This window comes from Hylaeus anthracinus, unplaced genomic scaffold (assembly GCF_026225885.1).
Source record: "Hylaeus anthracinus isolate JK02 unplaced genomic scaffold, UHH_iyHylAnth1.0_haploid 12001, whole genome shotgun sequence".
Classification (NCBI taxonomy): domain Eukaryota; kingdom Metazoa; phylum Arthropoda; class Insecta; order Hymenoptera; family Colletidae; genus Hylaeus; species Hylaeus anthracinus.
Genome location: NW_026534348.1, coordinates 21,335,161 through 21,356,003, shown reverse-complemented (window position 1 = coordinate 21,356,003; position 20,843 = coordinate 21,335,161). Strand labels below are relative to the sequence as shown.

At 32.3% G+C, this 20,843-nt stretch overlaps 1 protein-coding gene across 3 annotated transcripts in view; it reads right to left on the bottom strand.

The window, feature by feature from the left end:
* Nucleotides 1-20,843, bottom strand: part of LOC128891198 (homeobox protein 2-like) — a 182,561-nt gene that overhangs the window by 106,762 nt on the left and 54,956 nt on the right. The window lies entirely within an intron of this gene.

Sequence of the window (20,843 nt, the reverse complement as noted above, 5' to 3'; positions counted from 1 at the left end):
TATTTCGTATTACGTGATTTTCTGTTTGTATATTTTGCAACGAGATGGCTCCAAGGGCAATGAGTTAAATAGAAACCTTCAAATTGTGTACAAAATGTAAAATAATATAACAATTAAGGAAAAGAAAAGAAATTCATAAATATCATCGCTAATGAAAAATCATTGCTTATGGCAAATGAAAATGTGTAGAAATCTATTAGAATGCGCACAAATGCAAATATATATAAAATATCAACAATCGTATATACGCTATACCGTTATAAAGATAAAATGTACTTTCATTTAAGTTTCAATTCCTTGTCGTTATTGCTGAAAATATGAATTTCCATACAAATTCGCAGTCTAATCGTTACAATAAATTACAACGAAATGGCTCCGAGTGGAAACAGTTAAATAGTTTCACTTAAATTCGGTATAACAAAAATCTACATAAAACGACAGATTTCATTCGAGTCCCGAAAAACTGTTATCGAATCGTGTTACAGATAGAATCTCCAAGAGAATCGAACGAGGAATTGATTTCTTGATCTGAAATTGCCAGACTGGCCCCTTAATTGGGGGACAAGCGTAAGAGCCGGCGCGTAGGCGCGGTTGACGCTTTTAAAACCGTCTCGCGTGTAGAGCTGGAAAAGGAGACGGCTGCGTCGTGGCAAAAAGTGAAGAGCGAGCTTTGGCGAAAGGGAACCTCGAGGAAACGTGGAGAAGAAACGTTCCCCGTGCAGACACGCCGCGCCGGGAAACGAACCGTCTGTTGCCGTGGCTCTGCGAATCGTTCGCACGAGCAAGTGTTACGCGATGCGATAACGTGCCACGACTGATATAATAGAGCTGCCTTCTCGCTTTCGTTATCGCATTCGACTATTCTAGGTCGCGCGCACCAGACAGAAATCGAACACCGAATTCACTCGTTCGTGGATTTGGAAATCTGGCACGCAGTACTGTCGATGGCGTTTACAGGGAAAATCGAAAATCGGTTAGATAAATTGTTAAGGTATACAAAAATGAAGCCACACAAAAGACGATTATGAACGATTTAAGGGGTTAGTCGCAGTCAGGAAGAGGAAAAACGGCATTTCTTTGTGATTTTTTTTTAATTATTAAATAATAATTTCCATAAGTAACAATTAAGTATATTATGAGGCATGTTTTAAGCAACTCAAAAACATTTTTTGTTTTAAGAAACGTTTAATTTATATCGTCATAACAGACGATGACGTAGACGATGATTTAAAAACATAGGTTTGCGGTGAGCAAGATTTCTCTACACTGGTTTCCCTGAAAACAAAAACAAAGGTAGATTTCGAAAATAGATTAGTCTAGCGGATGCCTGAACGAAGGATTTTGGAAAAAATTACTTTAAAACAAGATGGCGTACATTTGAAGTTGATTTTCAAGTTTTTCACTAAAATTAAGCGATTCAATACAGGATAAAAAAAAGTATACAAGAAAATAAAAAATCCTTCGATCAAGGACCCATTAGTCTAATATATTTTCTAAGTCTACCTTTAATTTTGTTTTCAGGTGCACCAGTTTGAGGAAATCTTGCTCACCGCAAACCAAGTGGCCACCCACGCCATCGCCTGTTATGACGAAATGATTTAACCGTTTTTTAAAACAAAAATTCTTGCATAGTTCTTTAAGACATACTTTGTAATATATTTACATTTCAGAAAAATTATTATTTAATAACTTAAAAAAACACACACAAGAAACTGTCCGTTTCCATTTTCCTGACTGCGACTAACCGCCTTAATGGGATAACGAAAACTTTGGAAAAGAAACGGTTCAAAGCAAACAGTCTGCTCTGTGAGAGATATCGAAAAAATTGAATATCCATCCAAGATGGCAGTACATGAAACAAAAGAAACATTGCATCAACATAAATAAAGTGTCCACGATTCGATTAGCCTCAATTTTTGAATTTTAGTGTCGAAATACTTGACGCATCGCATCAAATTCTATTCCTGGTTATGAAAAAAATTATGAAAATCGTTTCACTTTATATACTACATATTCACAACATTGATATTTCAAAACATATTTTGTAATTTTTATCTTCACCCTAACGATACAAATTTGCGATGTTCAACCTCAGAATTTGATTATTTTCATCAGTACTGGATATTAGAAACGTAAAATATTTGCCGGTCGCGAATGTGTTAGTAATTACCTCCTAGATCATCGAATGACCATGTCTGTTTCATGTTTGATTTCTTTGATACAATGGCATTACACCAAGCAAAAAATGGCCAAAAAAACATGTACAGATAGATGCAAAAATGACTTCGGTTTCACTTAAAAGATGTTAAACTGTGTGCTGGAATTTGAAGCAGAAGAAGTCATTAGTTCTTGAAACAGAATAATTTTTACCAACTTATAGTGGGATTTTACTACAAAAAATTAATCTTTTCATAACATGTAGAATTAAATGTAAGTATTTTATCAGAGTAAATATTACCAAACGAATTTTCTATAGACCTTCGGTGTAAAATAAATTACACGTTACTAACATACAAGTGTACACATAACTTTATTTAATTCACACCTATAGACGTTATAATGATTGATGATATAAATTAACATTTAATTTCTGTTATATTCCAAATGATCAAGTGATACAACATTTTAAATCCTTTATTATGAAGAATTATTATTTAGAAAGAGTCTAAACGTTGGAAGAGGACTTTCTACTTTTACACAAACAAGTTATACACTAATTTAGACTGACGTTAACTTCCGAATACTATTGTACTATCATTTAATATACTGTATACGAGTTTAGATACATTAACCCATTCACTGCCAGATTTAATACAGACCTGTAATCCAAGTTATTACTTTGATAATAAAAGGTGGTATTAAATTTGTTGTTTTAAAAAGAAAATGTATCATCTTCTTTTACAATAATTCGTGATTATCCCTTGAGTAGGTGCAATCAATTTGAAAAATGGGACATCTCGTGATTGGCAGTGAATGGGTTAAAATTCCCGACTGTTTCTAAAAATTGAGGATCGTGAGTAGAGAAACACCAACACAGGAGATAAAGGCTCGAACTAAAAGGTCTGTAAATAGGTCTCAAGTAGATAAAATGTCAATACTAGAATGTTGCGCATGAATCGCACGCCAAAAAAGCCAGGCGCAAAAGATCAGACCTGCGCCACGATTATTAAAAGTGGCTCTCATATAAATCACCCGGCGTCTGTCCTTCTGTAAAACTCGAACCGCTAAAAAGGCAATCGAGAGTACTATCGAGGTGAAATATCTCGATATAGCAACGCTCGTCGCTTGGTCTTCGTCAATGACGACGTCCAATGAATCCTTATTAGGCGGTTACCGTATTCGGTGGAGCCGATTACGTCTGACGAATCTTCCACGAGTTCTCTGTTTGACTGCTGTGGCGTAGCCCGCACGCACGTGCTCGTACCGTACCTCACCATAGTTTCACAACGTGAACGTACAGGGTGTGCGAAAAGGTTACTGCCAAATACTGCGTTCGTTCGAGACTCGTGAGAAGAAGATTGAATAATTGCGAATTTTTATAGGAATTGGTTCTTTTTCTTCCCTGTTGATGTAATGGACCAAGTTCTTGCCAATATTTATACGGTACCTCTTTTGGTAGGATTATTTGATATCTCAAAGACTTCTGTGTGAAATTAATTAATTCAGATTTAATACAGATGAAAAATGAAGAAGTTATTAGTTACTAATCACACGTACTTTAAGGGGCTCGGAATATCAAAAAAATGAAAAAGAATCACTTCTTTCTTTTTAATTAAAATTTAAGGAATTCTGAACAGTTCTGTGCAATTAAAAGTTCAATTTTTTTTTCAAATGATTTCTTTCTTTCTCGGTCTAATAAGAGAAGTATGTTTCCAATCACACATAATTAGGGAATGTCAATATTTTTAAACATAATAATAGACATGCTAAACTAATACAGAATATTTTTGTTGATATTTTTAATAATTTTTTTCATTGTTACAAACACATCGTCCTCTTTTTCCTGTAAAGCAAACCTGTAAATCAAAAAATTAAATAGATTATAAAAATATAGTTTTGTTTTAATTATCTTTCGTAATAAAAGTATAATTATTCGTTAATATTTAAACGCATTTTTAAGTTACTCAAGTTTAAAAAATTCAGACACCCGCCATTTTGTTTCCTTTAAATCGGAGGTGGTTGATGGCAGTACGGATATTTTAATCATTTCTTTTATTTTTTCCTCTCGGACAAGTCTCATGTGGCTATATACATAAAAATATTCGATAGTAGTTTAACATGTCTATTATTATGTGTAAAAAGATGACCATTCCAGAATGATTTATTACGTAAAATAAAAATTCTTGAGAAAACAGGGGAATATTTCTATGATTCCTGGAAATTTCTCCCGAAATTTAATTTGTACTCTCATTTTCGTGCGAACGAAAAATCTCGAGAAACCGGAAACGGCGTCCACCGATCGTAGCTGGATGGAACGCGTGCCCGCATAAAAGTGCAGTTCGTCGAGAATGATGCGCGCGCAGGAACGGATGTTCTATATGCGGAGGACCGGACGCGTTGCGTGACGTGGTACCTGACGCGTTTGTCGTCGTACTAAAACCGTTTCTGTAAATAAACTCGTATCTGTCAGAGTCGGCACCCGGCAGACGGCGAGACTCTTTTTGCCCGTCTTCATATTGTTCCAGCGAAAATTACGAGAACCGCGGAGAACGCAACACGAACGCCTTGTTACAATTGCGTGTTCCCCCTTTTTGCTGGACGAATATTCCACTCGCGAACCCGTCACGCGCCGCGCGTCGCTCGGTTTTGCACGACACACGCTGCTTCTTTTTTTCTACCGAGTAATGAACCTTAATGACGCAGTTTGCCACAATTCCCCGCAATTCGCGCGATTGGAATCGGCCGACGGACCCCTTTTGATCCGACATTTTTCGCCGAGTTTGCCAATTGTGTGTGCACCCACTCTGCGTTTGGATGCCTAGCTTTGCGATCATTTCTCGCTTGTAAGATTAATGGAACTTCAAATAAATGTAATTTTAGTTGATATATATTGGTGTAGGTACTTAATAATGTAGTTATATTAAAATACACTTCGTCAAAAAAAAAAATGGTTTATTTTTTAATAACAACTTCATAAATTTTGCAAAAAATGATAAAACATTTCTAATTTATTCAAAAATAATACAATTTCGATTGGACATAATTATAAGACACTGCTTAAAAGAAAAAGAGAATGTACAAAAGTTTTGAAAATTTATACACATTTTGAAGTACTAATAATGTGTAGAGCCTCCTTTATTTTGACCAACTTCGATCATTCGTATCGGTAGACTTTTAAATAAATGTTTTATATGCTTTTGATCTAAGTCTTCCCAACCTTTCAGAATTGCTACTTTCAAATCATTAAGACTATTCGATTGCTTGCCACCTTCGTATACTCTTCTATTCAACTGCCCCCACACATTTTCTATAATATTGAGATCCGGAGACCGTACTGGCCAATCTAAAATTGGTGAATTTTAAGCATGAAAATAATTTTTTACAACTTGATCTGTATGAACAGCTGCATTGTCCTGCTGGAATATGAAATTTTCACCAGCCACTCTTTTATCGTGATTCTGAATCTGCTCTTGTACTAGTTTTAAATAACCAGTAGCTTTCATTCTGCCATCAATGAACTTGATTTCGGTCTTGCCATTATACTCGATGCCTGCCCATAACATCACAGATCCTCCACCACACTGACGGCGACTTAAAATTCTTGCTTCTTTTCGTAAATCGTGAAAATAATATTTCCAACCATCGAGTCCATCTAAATTCATTTTCTTTTCATCAGTAAAAATCACTTTCCGCCATTTTTTTGTCCACTCTAGATGATTTAGAGCAAAATCCAGTCGACGCTGTTTGTGTACTATCGACAAAGGTGGTTTAACAGCAAATTTTTTCCGTTTCAGATGCTGTGTCTTTTGTATAACTCTTTTTACACTCTTTACAGATACTTTTAACCCACATTCTACTCAAATTTAGCTAGGCGTACGAGCTGAATTTGTTGCACACCTTAAAACTGCTCTTTTATCTCTTAAAGTAAGGGATGATTGTCTTCCAGATCTCTTCTTTTTTCCGTAACTTTTTGGATTATTTAAAAAATTACGAATTACACACCTACTTCTTTTCATTTTTCGTGACATTTGTTTTAAATTCTCTCCTTTTGCTCTTCTTTGAAAGATTTCTATTTTTTCCTCTTCAGTTGGAACTTTACCACGTGGCATGATTTTAGTTTTACTGTTTTTCTATTTTATACTAAGAAAATCACTATAATAGAGAATTCACAGTACGAAACACACGAATACATTTAGATTCAATGACTGTCTGTAGTCGACTAATATTAATGCCTTATAATTTTGTCCTATAGATGAAACCAAACATTACAATTCTTGGAAATGCTTCGACGCTTTGTGTTTGTTTACATTGTGATGGAGTTCGCGAATAGTATTCTTTTAATTCCATCATCATTTACGTTACATATATAAGCTTATATATATTTTTTTTTTAAATAAATGGGGTGTCGTATAATTATGTCCATCAGTGTATGTATATGACACTAGGGTGGTTTTTAACATGTTGACTGCTAGGCTAAGACTCGTGAAAATGTCTACAAAGTTAAAATTTTGTCTCGAGATTATTGAAGATCAGACAATTTAACATTTGACCCGCTCATTGCACAAATTGATTAACTCTGTAAAACCAAGAGTTGAGAAACGCGATGAAATGGTCTCTGAAATAAATTATTTATTATTCAATAGCCTCAAAAATTTTGTCATACAATGGTGTTAATCTTTATTATTCAGGAAAATTATTATAAATATAGAAAGTTATGACTAGACTGGGGATCTTTATCCATTTATAGGAAATTTGAATGTGCAAAAACCTGCAAAATGCACATAATATGCAAGAATATAAAAAAGATCGAAAGTAAAGTTCATGTTATCATATTTGCAGAATAAAATATATTCCTATTTAGGTTAAATTTTTGTAGGCACGTTCACGAAGATTTTATTTTGCATAAAGATCCGCGGTCTAGTCATGACTATACAAAGTTCTTTGACACTTAAGTTTAAAATTTTTCAAAAAGTGGAATTAATCGATTTGTGCAGTGAACGGCACATTTGTCGTAGTGCTTTGTTGTTAGTTAACTATTTTTGTATTGTTCACGAGTCACTTTAGGGCTATATTGATAATCACACAAAGCTCCATTCAAAATAACTTAGTCACCTCACTTTCACTTTTAGTGCAAAGTTCAGGAAAATATCTATAGATGATGCCTGGGCACTTTTGAAATGGTATTACTTGAAACATCATTTTAAATAGTACGTTATCTGATTTTACAATGTTTTTCATTCCCATGGTCACTATTGAAGTAACATTATTTTAAATATTACATCAAATAACATATTATTTTATTTTATAATTATTTGAAATAATCGTTTGAAACTGTGAGATTGTTCTTTAAAACGATACAAGATGAAATCACAAGTATATGATGAGTTTGATATTCTTATCAGCTCAAGAAAAATTATTCTACTACTACAAAAGGAGCTTAAATTACACCTTTGTACTCTAAAGCAAATTTGTCAAAAATGCATATTTCCCTGAAGTTTTTCATTCAAATGTGCAGAAATTGTGCTGTATAAATCATGCAGAAAAAAAATATGAGTCATTAAATAGAAGAATACATAGAAAAATACGTAGAAAACATAGAAATAATCGTTCTGCTTAGTAGTTTAAAGAATGAGGTTTCCTTCATTCCAGAAGTATTTAAAAGCGAAGGAAAGAAAAGAAAAAAAAATTTAATTACAAAATTGAAGTTAATCGCCTTGCCTTCTGGGACTCATTAAGAGTTACTATTAAAAACTTTCTAATCATACTAATGATGACTGGTGTTATCCTTAAGTCGTTCTTCAATGTATAAAAAAATAAATTAAACGCAATTTAAATTGCTTCCTATGTTGAAGTATCCTATCTTACTTTCATTACGAAGTTAGAATGTTCTATTCGAGCTGTTCAATTAACTGTTACGTTAATTACGCATTTGCCGTCCGTGCACATGTTCCAAAGAGTTATACCGGGTGAGACACGCCAAGAATGACAGCTAAATATTTTCGAAGCATGGCTGATTTAAAAAAAAGATCTTAAGCAAAGTTAAAGTGCTTTCGGGGGCATAATTTTGTCTCATCTTGTTTGTTTTATTCTACACAAACATAATAAAGAAATTTTAGGATCATAAACATTAGGGAAAAAAAAAAATGTATGTCGTATGTTAGATGTTCGTTGATTTTGTTTTCTAGATCTAGATTCTAGATAGGAAAACAATATTGCTTACGATATTATTTATTTCTCTCAAACGAAATTCGCAATAAATTATATTAACACTGAACTAAGAGCAAACTTATGTGACATATATATTTAAATATGTATCACAAATTTGTTTATAACGAAAGTAATACAAACATTCGTTGAATTTATTTTCTATAACAGATTTTGCAAATGACTTTTTTCGTGTCATTAAGATTATGTAAAAACAAAAAACCCTATAAAGCAACGAACACGTAACGTATATAACTATAAATATAAAAATTATTAAACACGGAGAACGAGACAAGTCATTTCTAACAGTCACATTTCACTGAATTTGAGTTCAACATGTGGGGCACGATGTCGTTTGAGGCATATGATGAAACGCCTTGACCTAATTGTACCATCGAATTCATACATGTGCCCGTATGAACCCGCATCCTGTGCGTACAAGGAATGAACTGTCATTCGCATCGCCTTCTCGTGTCTCCTATCTCATTTCCCTGCATTCCAATTAAAAATTCAACTGCATAAGGCACATGCTGCGCTCGAACACTCGTATACCTTCCTTTCTCTACTTTCTAATAAAAACTGATCTCCAGGAATATTACTTTTTTTTGTAGAATATGTAAGGATTCAAATATAAATTGTTATTAATCAGGTTTAAAATAAATCGGCATACTTAATAAGTGGTTCAGAGGATCCTGTTATCATGAAAGTGATGTTAGTTAATTAACTTAGAAAATAAAACCATTTCATGCAATCATTCTTCGTTTAGTATTATGAGTTACTACATTCATTTTAATAATTAATTAAATAGAATCAGAGGTTGGTAATATTTGTAGAGACAATATTTTAAATACTATTTTAATTAATAGATTCTTCAGAATTCAAATAAAATAGCATTTCAAATGGGACATAAAATTTCAGCAAATAAAGTATTTTATTTTGATAAAGTAAAACTTAAAATAAAATAATTTATTTTGGTAATGTATAGTTAAGGCATGAAAATAAATATTTTATTTTAATAATCTAACACATCAAATAAAATATGTTTCGTTTTAATAACATAAAGCATAAAATTAAATACTTTCCATAGCTCTTAATCTGAATGAATGTATGCTCATTGAATGTATATTTATAATGCAGAGGAACAGTACTACGTTCGTCTTAAATTACCAAAATAAATATACTTTACACTATAATTTAGTAAAATAAAAATATTTTATCTGCTGATTATAAATTAAATAAATAAAATATTAGTTGAAATATTATCTTAAACATTCTTTATAACAAATAAAATATTTTATTTTTAAAAATACTTGCATGATCCGAAATAAAATATTTATTTACTGTTTATTATTTAAAATACGTATTTTACCCAGCTCTGAATACAGTGCAATATGAACGAATTTTCGACAAATTCATTAGATGAATTCCATTCGTATCTGAACAATATCGTTTCTGTTTTGTTTAAAAAATGACAACCATGTTTTTTTAAATCGAACACGAGTTGGTTATATTTAAACAAAACAGACAAACAGTGAAAAGAGAACGATCACGAATACTTACTAGTAAAATAAAGATAAATAATAACATTGTTATCCTAAACGAAAGAAAATATATTAGAAATATGAAACATATGTTATGTACTTGGGTACGTAACACTATCTATAATACAAATATAGGAATGTGTATTTTAATTATTTAATAATCATAGCGACATTTATTGACAATATGCAATGGTATTCATTGATCCACTTTTAGTACAAAAATTCATCTAAACGTAAACTATCATATTCCAAACTGTAAATGAAAGTTTTATACATATAAATAAAACGTAGGACTTCACTTATAAAACATAACGTGTTTCACAATAAACATATTACTTTAAACAAAATTCCGAATAACAAATAAAAAAGGAACACTTGTTTATGTCTTTTTCGTTAAACAAAAATAAAAATTGCAATTATAACATGAAATAATGTTTTACAATGAACAAACAAAAATGCAACATTTATACCCAATAAAATTCATAAATAAATTGTTATTCGTTCCTTCTATCAATTACACATTATTCGAATAAAATTTGATTTATCTGTAAATGCTTCTCTCATTAACGCTAAACTATGTGTAACTTTGGCAAATCACTAAATATCACGTAAAACGCTTTAATGAAGATCAATTAAAAGTGTGTAACATTTATTATCTGAGGAAATTAATTATTTTGCAATAAAAAATAGCGTTAAAGGTCACGTTCTTGCAATGTATACAAGTTCAGAACCGGTTAATCAATGAAGTTCATCACTTTGTTACGTCAAGTAACGTTTATATGAATAACATGTATCTTAGCAGCGATAAATCACTATTATCGTGGTTATTATGTCGAACATTGCGTACCAGCAAGTCGTTTAATTACCGTTGGCTATCAGTAACGGCTTCTATCAAGCACTTTCACGTCCGCGTCGGTTGCCGAGGCGCAGTATCAGCACAAGAAAAAAAGTTTACTTTCCTTTTCCACTGTCGATTTCCGTGAGGCATATGGTACGGAAATCCAAACAGTTTCTTCGTATACTTGAACGCTCGCCGTATGAATAATCAATCATCGATAACGTCACTTTCAATTACGCGATCAAACCGCAAAAAAAATCGAGGGAAAAGGTCATGTGTTAAGCTGGGAGCGTATGTAGCACCATGTTTTTTCGAATACGCCCCTTAATTTAAGTGTATTATCCGTTCCATGAAACTAAAAAGAAAGAGGCAGCTTGGGTTTTGCTTATTTAAGTAATTAGTTATCAACAGTAACTATTGCACTCCGAAAGAGTAGTAGCTGTAAAGATTTCTACAAGGGTGAAATTTCAATGCAAGAGAATTGGAAATTACGTAATGTAACGTCTGTCGTAGTGCACATTTATTTTTTAAAATAATTAACCAATGAAGTACCAAATTCATGAATACTATCTACATTAATTTTCTATAGAACCTCATCAATGGAATTAATTTTTTTAATTCCTTAGTGGCAGTGGCAGTCAACGTATTAAACTATTTTGTCTTACAAAGAGTAATAATCACTAATAATAACAGGGAAAAAAGAAAGTTATTTAAATTAGAACCTCACTATTAAAATGAATTTTTAAAATTTCTTAATGGAAAACCCTGTCATACACATATAGATGACATTCTACAATTATTATAATAATATTAACATTTCATTTTGCATAAGTGCACATACCTTTTGGTTATGTTTAGCATGTATTTATTATATTGGTTTACACCATAAATGGATAAAATCCACAGACTAGTAATCATCAATAACATGTGAGTAAAAGAAGAGTCATTTTCTTGAATACTTTATTAGGTTGTCTCAAAAGTTTCTTTCGTTTTATTAATAATTAATATATACACAATATTTTATGTTTTATGTTACATTACTGAATTGTGTACGATTCATTTTGCTTCATTACTGTTACAGCATGAATGTCTAAGAAATTAGATTGTCTATTTATATAAACACTGCCACAGAAAATAATTGAATGCAACTAACGAAAGAAACTTTTGGGACAACCTAATACAATAAAAATAATTTGTTTGGCTACTTTACTGAAAAGTGTCGTCAACAATGTATGAGCGGCATTGCTGTAAACATATTAAGTTATTGTTTCTTACAAGAGTAACAGTCAATAACAGAAGAGGAAAAAAGTGTCGCGTAGAATATCTATAAACTGTTCTTTGAGATAAACGGTTCGTTCGATCCTATCGCGATCGTGTCGACGGAATCATTGTAAATCATTCCGCGTACGGCACACCACTGACGTCAGTGGTGAACGTTTATGCACGGGTGTTAATTGCCGCTAATAAGAAACGAACGTTGACCCACTGTGGGACACGTATCGTGCTCGTATCAAAAACTGTGTCAATTAAGGGGATTACGTCATCGCTTCTCGGGAAGTTTGACGAGAAATGTTGCGATGACAGATCGATCGCGTATCCTGGTTTATTTCAGAGCAGTTTCGGCCGACGACAGACTACCGCGCGGTGGCAATAATTTTGTAATCAGCGACCAACTCCCGGCTGAATTCACTCTTTTTTCAGCACGTTCATTTATTCCCGATTGTTGCAATTCAGAGTTCTCTGTTTGGTAATCAATTTTGCTTGTTCGATTTTCCTTTTAGATGAAAAGGGAATTTTGTGGAAGAGTCGAGAGATCATCAAACTTCAATTATGAAGGTTGATTCTTGATTATTGAAGTTTAATAATTAGACTGGGGATTTTTTTGCAAATTCATATTTTCACACATATTGAAAAAAAAATTGAAACTTGAATTATTGTTGATATTAGGTGGACTGGAAAGTAATGTCGTTTCTTTTACATTAAATTCAAACAGATTTTTTATAAATTTCCATTTTTTATTATTAATTGTATAATCGCTCCCGTTATCAATAGCCTATTGCCATTTAGTGTGCAAATTGGCAATGCCAGATCGATAAAAATCAATGAACAAGTATTTAAAATTGCAAAAACGACATTATTTTCCGGTTCACCTAATATATTATGTATATATGCTTTTGTTCACATTTCTATAGATTTTATCATATTTTGAATTGTCACAAATGCATAAACCACTTATCAGTGAACATTTTTTTGTCGGTATAAAAATTTGTTTGAATATTCTGTGATTTTCGGAACATAAAGGAAAAACTTGAACGAAATTCACTGTGAACGGTTATTCGGCCTATATAAATGGGTATGTTGTCTCTTTTTAATAACCCTAACATACTGTAATTTTTTTGCAAGGTTCTTCATGATATATCGTGAATGAGAAAATATTATATTCGGCGATAATTTACTTAATCTTCCAAGTCTGAAATATTCGTAGGTTTTGCTTAATAGAACTAACACTACCTTATGGTAGAATTACACTAGCTCATTATGGTTTTTGACTAAAAAGAATAGAAATTACAGTGCTGTCATTTTTTACATTAACTTGGATCAGTGTCTTATTATTATTATTATTATCAACTACTTCCAAGTGCCAGTATCCTATTTAACCAATTTTTTTGTTATGAAAAAAAACGATATTTCCTATATTATACAGGTATAGAATATTAATACAACATTTTCGAAAACAATATATAGAAAATAAACATGAATTAAAAAAATAAACAATATTTAATATTTAATAAGTTAACACTGTTCACAAGATTTTCAATTGGAAAAATGAGGATCAGCAAAACAGAATTATTCTAAAACAATGTTGCATATTGTAAGGGAATTAAGGAAGACCTAAAATTATGTAACTGAAAAGATTTCTGCGAGTGTTTCAGAGCACACGCTGCGTAAAAAAGGAAAAGTACAGTGACAAAGTAAGAAAGTATAATAAAAAGCTAATGGAGAAGTATAACGAGAAAAGTTTAAAATTATGAAGGGGTGTAAAAACAGAGTGTAAAATAGGAACTAAAAATACCGCGGTAATCCCTGCAACAGTTTACGACACGTACTGCTGCGTTATTACTGTATTTCATTCCTGGTGGAGTTAAAAGTTCACTTAAACATTTCTTTCACTGACCTCTGGTATTGGACAACGCAGTAATCCTTGACTTATTTTAAACATTTTTAATCATGACTTTTTTTCAGATAATATCGTATTTCTAATTTGGTATAGTTTTATTCTACAAATTCTATTTTCAACGTGTTATATTTCGTGCATATTCAAAATTTATACTCGCTGAACTATTTTTGGAATCTGTTTAAATCATTCATTTATTATAGTGCGGCAAAAAATGTAAAATATTTCTTAAATAAATATTGGAAATACTGAAACTGTGAATGATATGTGTAATAGCTATGCAAGTGAGTCACGCTACATTCTATTTTTGAAATTAAAAAAATGAAATAAATTATTTCGCCCAACATCAAACATAAGTTTCTCAATTTACATGTATTAATTTTTTGTTCAGTATAATTCAGTTATTATTAAAGTTTAAGTTATGAAGGTTGCAATTTCACTTTACACAAACGAATACTGAATTGAATCTAAACCTATGGATCAAAATGTAGAAGTCTAAAATTAATTTCAACAAAACAATAAATATATGTATGTTATAATCTCAAACGTCCAATAAATGTGTTGATTTCATTACAAATTCTAAATGTTCATTAATTTTTAACAAACTGTATCTTTAAAATTAATGACTAACCTGTGGATACTTACGGAATTATGGCAAGTATAAATATCTAATAAGTTACAAGGATGTGTGTAAATGAACAAATATATAAAATGTAAAGAATAAAATACACGTCGCAACATTTAGAAGACGAAATGTACTTTAATTTACGTTTCTCTTCTTCATCTGTGTGTACAACAATAAAATTTGCATGAACATTCACAGTCTACTTATAATGTAATTGAAAACTGTTACTGCATTTACAGTATTTTCAGCCACTATTTCCTCCTTTTCTTAATTCCCCTAGAAAGAATTTGATTAGTCTGGTTAGACTTATTTATGCGAATCAATTAGTGTATATCTACTACTAGCAAGGAAATCAAGAATAATAAACTAAACGAAGCTCTTGATGAATCAAACGTAAAGTTCGCAAAACTCGAATCGAAACTAACTAATTTCCAATGAATGAAGTCGTTCGTTAGGAACAGGCTATGCGAAGAGTGTTAGGCAAATAAACGTTGCAACATAAATCGATTCGATGATCGAAGGAGGGTTTCCTCGACGCCTTTCAAAGCACCTAACGAAATACTTTTGACCCTGTCGCTTTGGCTGCGTTAACGACCCTTGAGTAGATTGGACTGCCTTTTGCTCCAACATCGTAAAGCTGTCTGGTCGCATAACGGTGCTGGTGACACCTTTGCAGGCCGTAGCTTTTACCTCGTGACGAAATATGCTGCCTCGGCACGAGGGAAGCGTAAGTTTCAAGCTTTACGATACTCGGAATGAAGAATCTCGCTGAGCCGTGTATAACATATCCGCTTTCAACCATGCGTGTGCCTTAACACTTTGAACGCTAAGAATGTGAATCGAATTTGGAAGATTCGTAAAATGTTCAATAGCTTGAACAGATGTTTCTACGGAAAAAGGTCTCCCAGGTTGTACTTATAATAGGATAACTATTGGAGCAAAGTGATTCAAACATTCATCATCCTCTTCTCCTTTCTTCTTCATCAATAAAGGAAGATTCTTCGTGGACTCTCCAAAGTAGAATTGAATCCTTATTCTTTAACTACAATTCAAAACTGATGTAAATATATACAGGGTGTTTACGTATAAGTCCGGACATACGCAGAGTATCAATTCTACAACAAATTTCCAACAAAAAATTACTCTTAGACACTTTCTTTGTGTCGGCTTATTCTCGAGTATTTTCACTTTTAATATTTTTTCTGTGTTTTCGACTTGACACTCTTTAAACGGCCATAACTCCACTAAATTATAGTGCAAACTTAAAAGTACGTACACCATTCGAAAGAGCGTTAAATTTACCACTCTCCTGATGCTAAACTAAAATTTATTACGTAGATTTAACAAGTGAAAAATTACGTCAAACTTTACATTTGAAAATTAAATAAAATTTGACATTTTCTGTATTCGTTTTTCGGTTTCAAGGACATAGTTGTTTGGCGGGTATTCTTCGGGAAAATCTTCCTCGAAGTTTCAGCTTTTGAATGGTATTGTCAAAACAAACTGTACGCTGGTATTTTAGGGAGAAAATGACTAGTGAATGCAGAAAACGTATGGGTTTTTAGGTGAAAATCGACATTTTAAAACAAAAATCGACTTGTCACTTTAAAATTAGCTTGACATCGGGTTTGATGAATTTTTTGGTGACACTCCCAAGTATCCCCAATTAGGAACAAAACTTGTTTGTTTACACCTCAAGGCTTTGTTTTTTTTTTCAATAAATTATTTTTTTCAAATTTAGACTCCTTTATTCGATCTCCTGTGCCGAAAACATCGATTTTTTGCTTTGTGAAATCGATCGTGTTCCAATCTCCATATCATTTACCGGTACGCCGAGGTTGATTTTGATTAAATAATCTCTAAGAACGAAAATTCTATGGATACATAGTTCAAAAACAATTATTATTCACCTCGCACTCAGGCTCTACACACGGTTGGGAGATGCTTGAGGTGTCAAAAAATCGTTTTTTTTCCTAATTGGGGAGGCTCAGGAGTGTTACTAAAAAATACATCAAACCCGATTTCAAGTTAATTTTAAAGTGACAAGTCGATTTTTGTTGAAAAATATCGATTTTCACCTAAAAACTCACGCTTTTCTGCATTCAAACGTCATTTTCTCTCTAAAATACCACCGTATAACTTTTTTTTGACAATACCATTCAAAAACTGAGACTTCGAGGATGTTTTTCCCAAGGAGTGCCCGCCAAACAACTATGTCTTTGAAATCGAAATCGAAAACAGAAAAAGTCAAATTTTATTTAATTTTCAAATGTAAAGTCTGACCTAATTTTTCACTTGTTAAATTTATGTAATCAATTTTAGTTTTGCATCAGGAAGATGGGAAATTTAACGCTCTTTTGAATGGTATACTTACTTTTAAGTTTGTACTGTAATTTGGTGGAATTATGGCCGTTTAAAGAGTGTCAAGTTGAAAATAGATTATAGATCCTTGCAGAAAACATAATCACAGAAGAATGAATCAAGATACTGGAAGTCACTTCGATGATTATATTTCTTTTAATTATGATTGACAAAAAAATTAGCTTCAAAAGTTAATTATTATATATCGTTGTTTACGAAACAAAACACTTTACAAAATTAAGCAAAATCAGCATATCACTGGAATAGATTTAACACTATAAAATATTATAATACATTGGTTTTAGCAGGTATCTTCTGAAAGGTACTCTTATTATATTAGTTTAATAGATGTCTAATTCAACACAAATATTACCGTGTTAGATATGTAGCATTTTTTTCATTTCCTGATATATGATCTATTTTTCTGAACTGAGACCTCTAAGCAGCATTTCAACTGGCATTTTCAATTTCAACTTGTTACGATATGTAAGTATTTTATTTTAATACTGATCTCAAAGTTCAACTCGAATAATCTGTGGCATTGGAAAAATTATAATATCACAGTACACATACGTTTCACAATTATGTTGTACGCGAAGTGCAACATACTTTGAAATTGATGTATTTTAACATTTTATCTGCAGTAGACAGATGCATTAAGCGACGAATAATGTCTACATTCTACGTGGATTCTTATTTGAAATTTGTTCATACCCATTTCAGTGAATTTTCAATAAATATTTTCGCAACGCATATAAAATTCTGCTTTATACGTTTCGCGAACGTTTCGTAATAGAATCGCTGGCTTCTGCGATGACGTCGTATACTTATCTCGAGTGAATTGCTTCCGTAATCATTTCGTGCCAAGTGTTATGTAGTACACTCAAAATTGAAGTTCTTAAATTATCCTTATATCAAAGTAATACATTACAAAAAAGCAAATTTGCAACTCTTGCGTGTATCACTTTTTCAACTACGATCATTTTTATTTTCAATATTCTCGAAATGAAATATTTTTTAAATCTAAACTCGGGTCTTCATGCTTTTCGTTCTTTGAGAATGTGTTCAAAAGTAAATATTAATTGGACCATATACAGCAATTTAATTTTAGTTCGTTTAATCATCCGTTGACTTTTCGATGCCAATTTATCAAAAGTATATTGATCACGTGGAACATTTATTTTCACATGATTTGATGCGCGTATATGGTTTTGTCAATGATGGATGGAGTGTATCGATTTAAAAACAAATTAATTTCTTTGAATGTTGTGTGATTAGTTATAAGTAAACTGAGGGTGTTTTTGCGCTTATAGCAAATAAAAAATACGGGGAAATCTACGTACACAAATGTAAGAATATATAAAATCTCAATCATAAGTTACATGTTATACTGTTTAGAAAACAAGACGTACTTTCATTTAAATTTCAATTCTTTTTGTTCTCCTTACATATTTAACGCCGCATCAACCATTGATTATTAGCGACTGTCTTTTTTTTGTATCTATGCAAATATGAATTTTTATTAATCGAATATTGCTTATTGAAAATATAACGTATATCGTATAGTACATGAAAGCACTGTTCTCTTTTATAATAAACTGTTTAGTTAGTAATATGAGCAAGTTAGGAGACAAAACTTGCATTTGCACCAAGAGGGAAGTCCCTTAGGGGATGAAGCGCAAAAATCGAAATTGTTCTTATACGATAGCGCATAATTAGCGCATAAATCCTGCACGTTTTTCTGTCAATATTGCTTATCATTAACACGTGGGGGAGCTTACTGGCATCCTAATCAGCCCTCCCATTTAAATAAATTTTTTTGCATTAAACGGAGCGAGCGCAAAATTTTTTTCTCAAGGATTTGAAGAGCGCATAAATAGTGCATTATTATGGAATTTTTTCCTGAAATTTTATTTAAGTAGGAAAGCTAGCTAGGCAGACGTGATTTAACACAAATGTGTAATCTAGGTTATTGTTTTGATAACAAAAAGTGATATTAAATTTGTTGTTTTAAAAAAAAAATTTACGATCTTCTTCGGCAGTAATTCGTGACTCAAAAGGCTACACATATACTTATCCCTCGAGTAATTGGAATCATTTTGAACTATAAGAATACATCTCGTAGTTGTCAATAAATGGGTTAATTGAAAACATATGTTACGTACGTGCACTCCTCGCGGGCGTTACCGAAGTGGTACGTGTACTATCGATCTCAATGATCTTTATAAAAAAAAAAAAATAAGGATACACTGATAGAAACTTAACTATTCGTTTTATTGAAAATATAGGTGTCTGCTATGACATGCTACGCTTATGACGGTAGATTTGTATCTGATCTTGCCTTGAAAAATGCCACCCTCGAGGACTCGAAGGTGGTGGGAAAAATGATCGGGTGGAAATGAAAATTTGTTTGTGATTGGTTGAAATATTCGGTTACAGAAGGAGACGTCGGCTGAGGAGGAAAACGATAACTCTATTGTTTTTAAAAGGCTAGCGGAAAACGGTAAAAATGACCGCGCGAAATCTGCTCACTAAATGTAGTAAAACCTAAGCGCTTACATTTTGGAAACGCGCATTTATGATAGGGTCGACCAGAATTACCCTTAACTGTCGACGGCGGAGAATATAATTTTACGCTTAAATAAAACTTACAACCTAACAACATATAAACATTCATTTAAAGTGAAACAGTTTGATATATTTGATTATAAAACAGAATCCGAAAGACCCTTTCGGACTACCCTTTATAACGTTTCTTTCTCAGAGGCGTATGCATGCGATAAGCGTGATCGCGACATGATTAGTCGAACATTAATCTTCATCGTTTGGATCAGAACGATCGACGAAACGATCCGAGACGATTGCGAGCAGATAGTTGCGTGGGTACCACTTGGGGGCTGCCACGTAACGTCGAGTCATTGGATATTCATTGAGTATCGCGAAGGCCGATAATGATAATCCGCTGGAAGAATGCTGCGGTCTCAGAGCCACAGTTATGCGGGGCAACTAGCCGCATGTCAATTTGTTCCCCGTTGCTCACCCGTTACTGTCGATATCAGTGACACTTGGCACAAGATGATCGCGGAAGCGATGCACTCGGAACAAGTATGCATACGGTATCATCGCAGACACCACTTTATTACCAAGTATTCACATGAAATAAAAAACAAGCTGTGCACAGGTTAAAAAGTAAAGGAATTTTTTATACTGGCTTAAGAATCTTGTTTTTTTTTTTTTTTTTTAATAATGGAATTATTAAGTCAGTCATTTGAATCATGCATGTCGAAGCCTTTTTTAAAGTTACTTAATCGTTAACAATGCTTTTGTCTTAATTTTTGGTGATAAGTATTGAAACACAGGACTCGTTATATTCATAAATCAATTTGCCTTTTATTATTGAATTTCAAAGATATATCAGCATGAGATGTTTATATTGAAAGATATTGAAAAATATAGCAGTACAATAAGTATACGTTAAGAGTTGATGGATGGATCATCATATTTCTCATTTGATTGTAATTAGGCGTAGATATTATCATCTAAAATAAGAAAATCGAATGTACTCCATACCATTTATGTTTTATTAAAAAATAAAATTCTAATTATTCCCTTTTGTAAAACCCATTATAATGTTGAGCTATTGTTTACATGGAAATGTTATCATTTTTATGAATCGATTATGGTAACTTTTTATGAAAGTATGATACTAGTAGTTTAATTTTGTATTACTTATTAAGTTTTGTTGTATACACGTCTTTAATTTCAATCTATTCACAGTTATTTGTTTGTCGAGCATCTCATTTTTTCGAACTTTTATTTATTTCTTCTTACATCAATGATACACAGTCAATCTCATAAGTCGTTCGTCTCATGTCTTTTACACAAAATTATCTAATTTAAATGACAGTTTTAATGCTTCCAAATAAAGTTCTCATCATA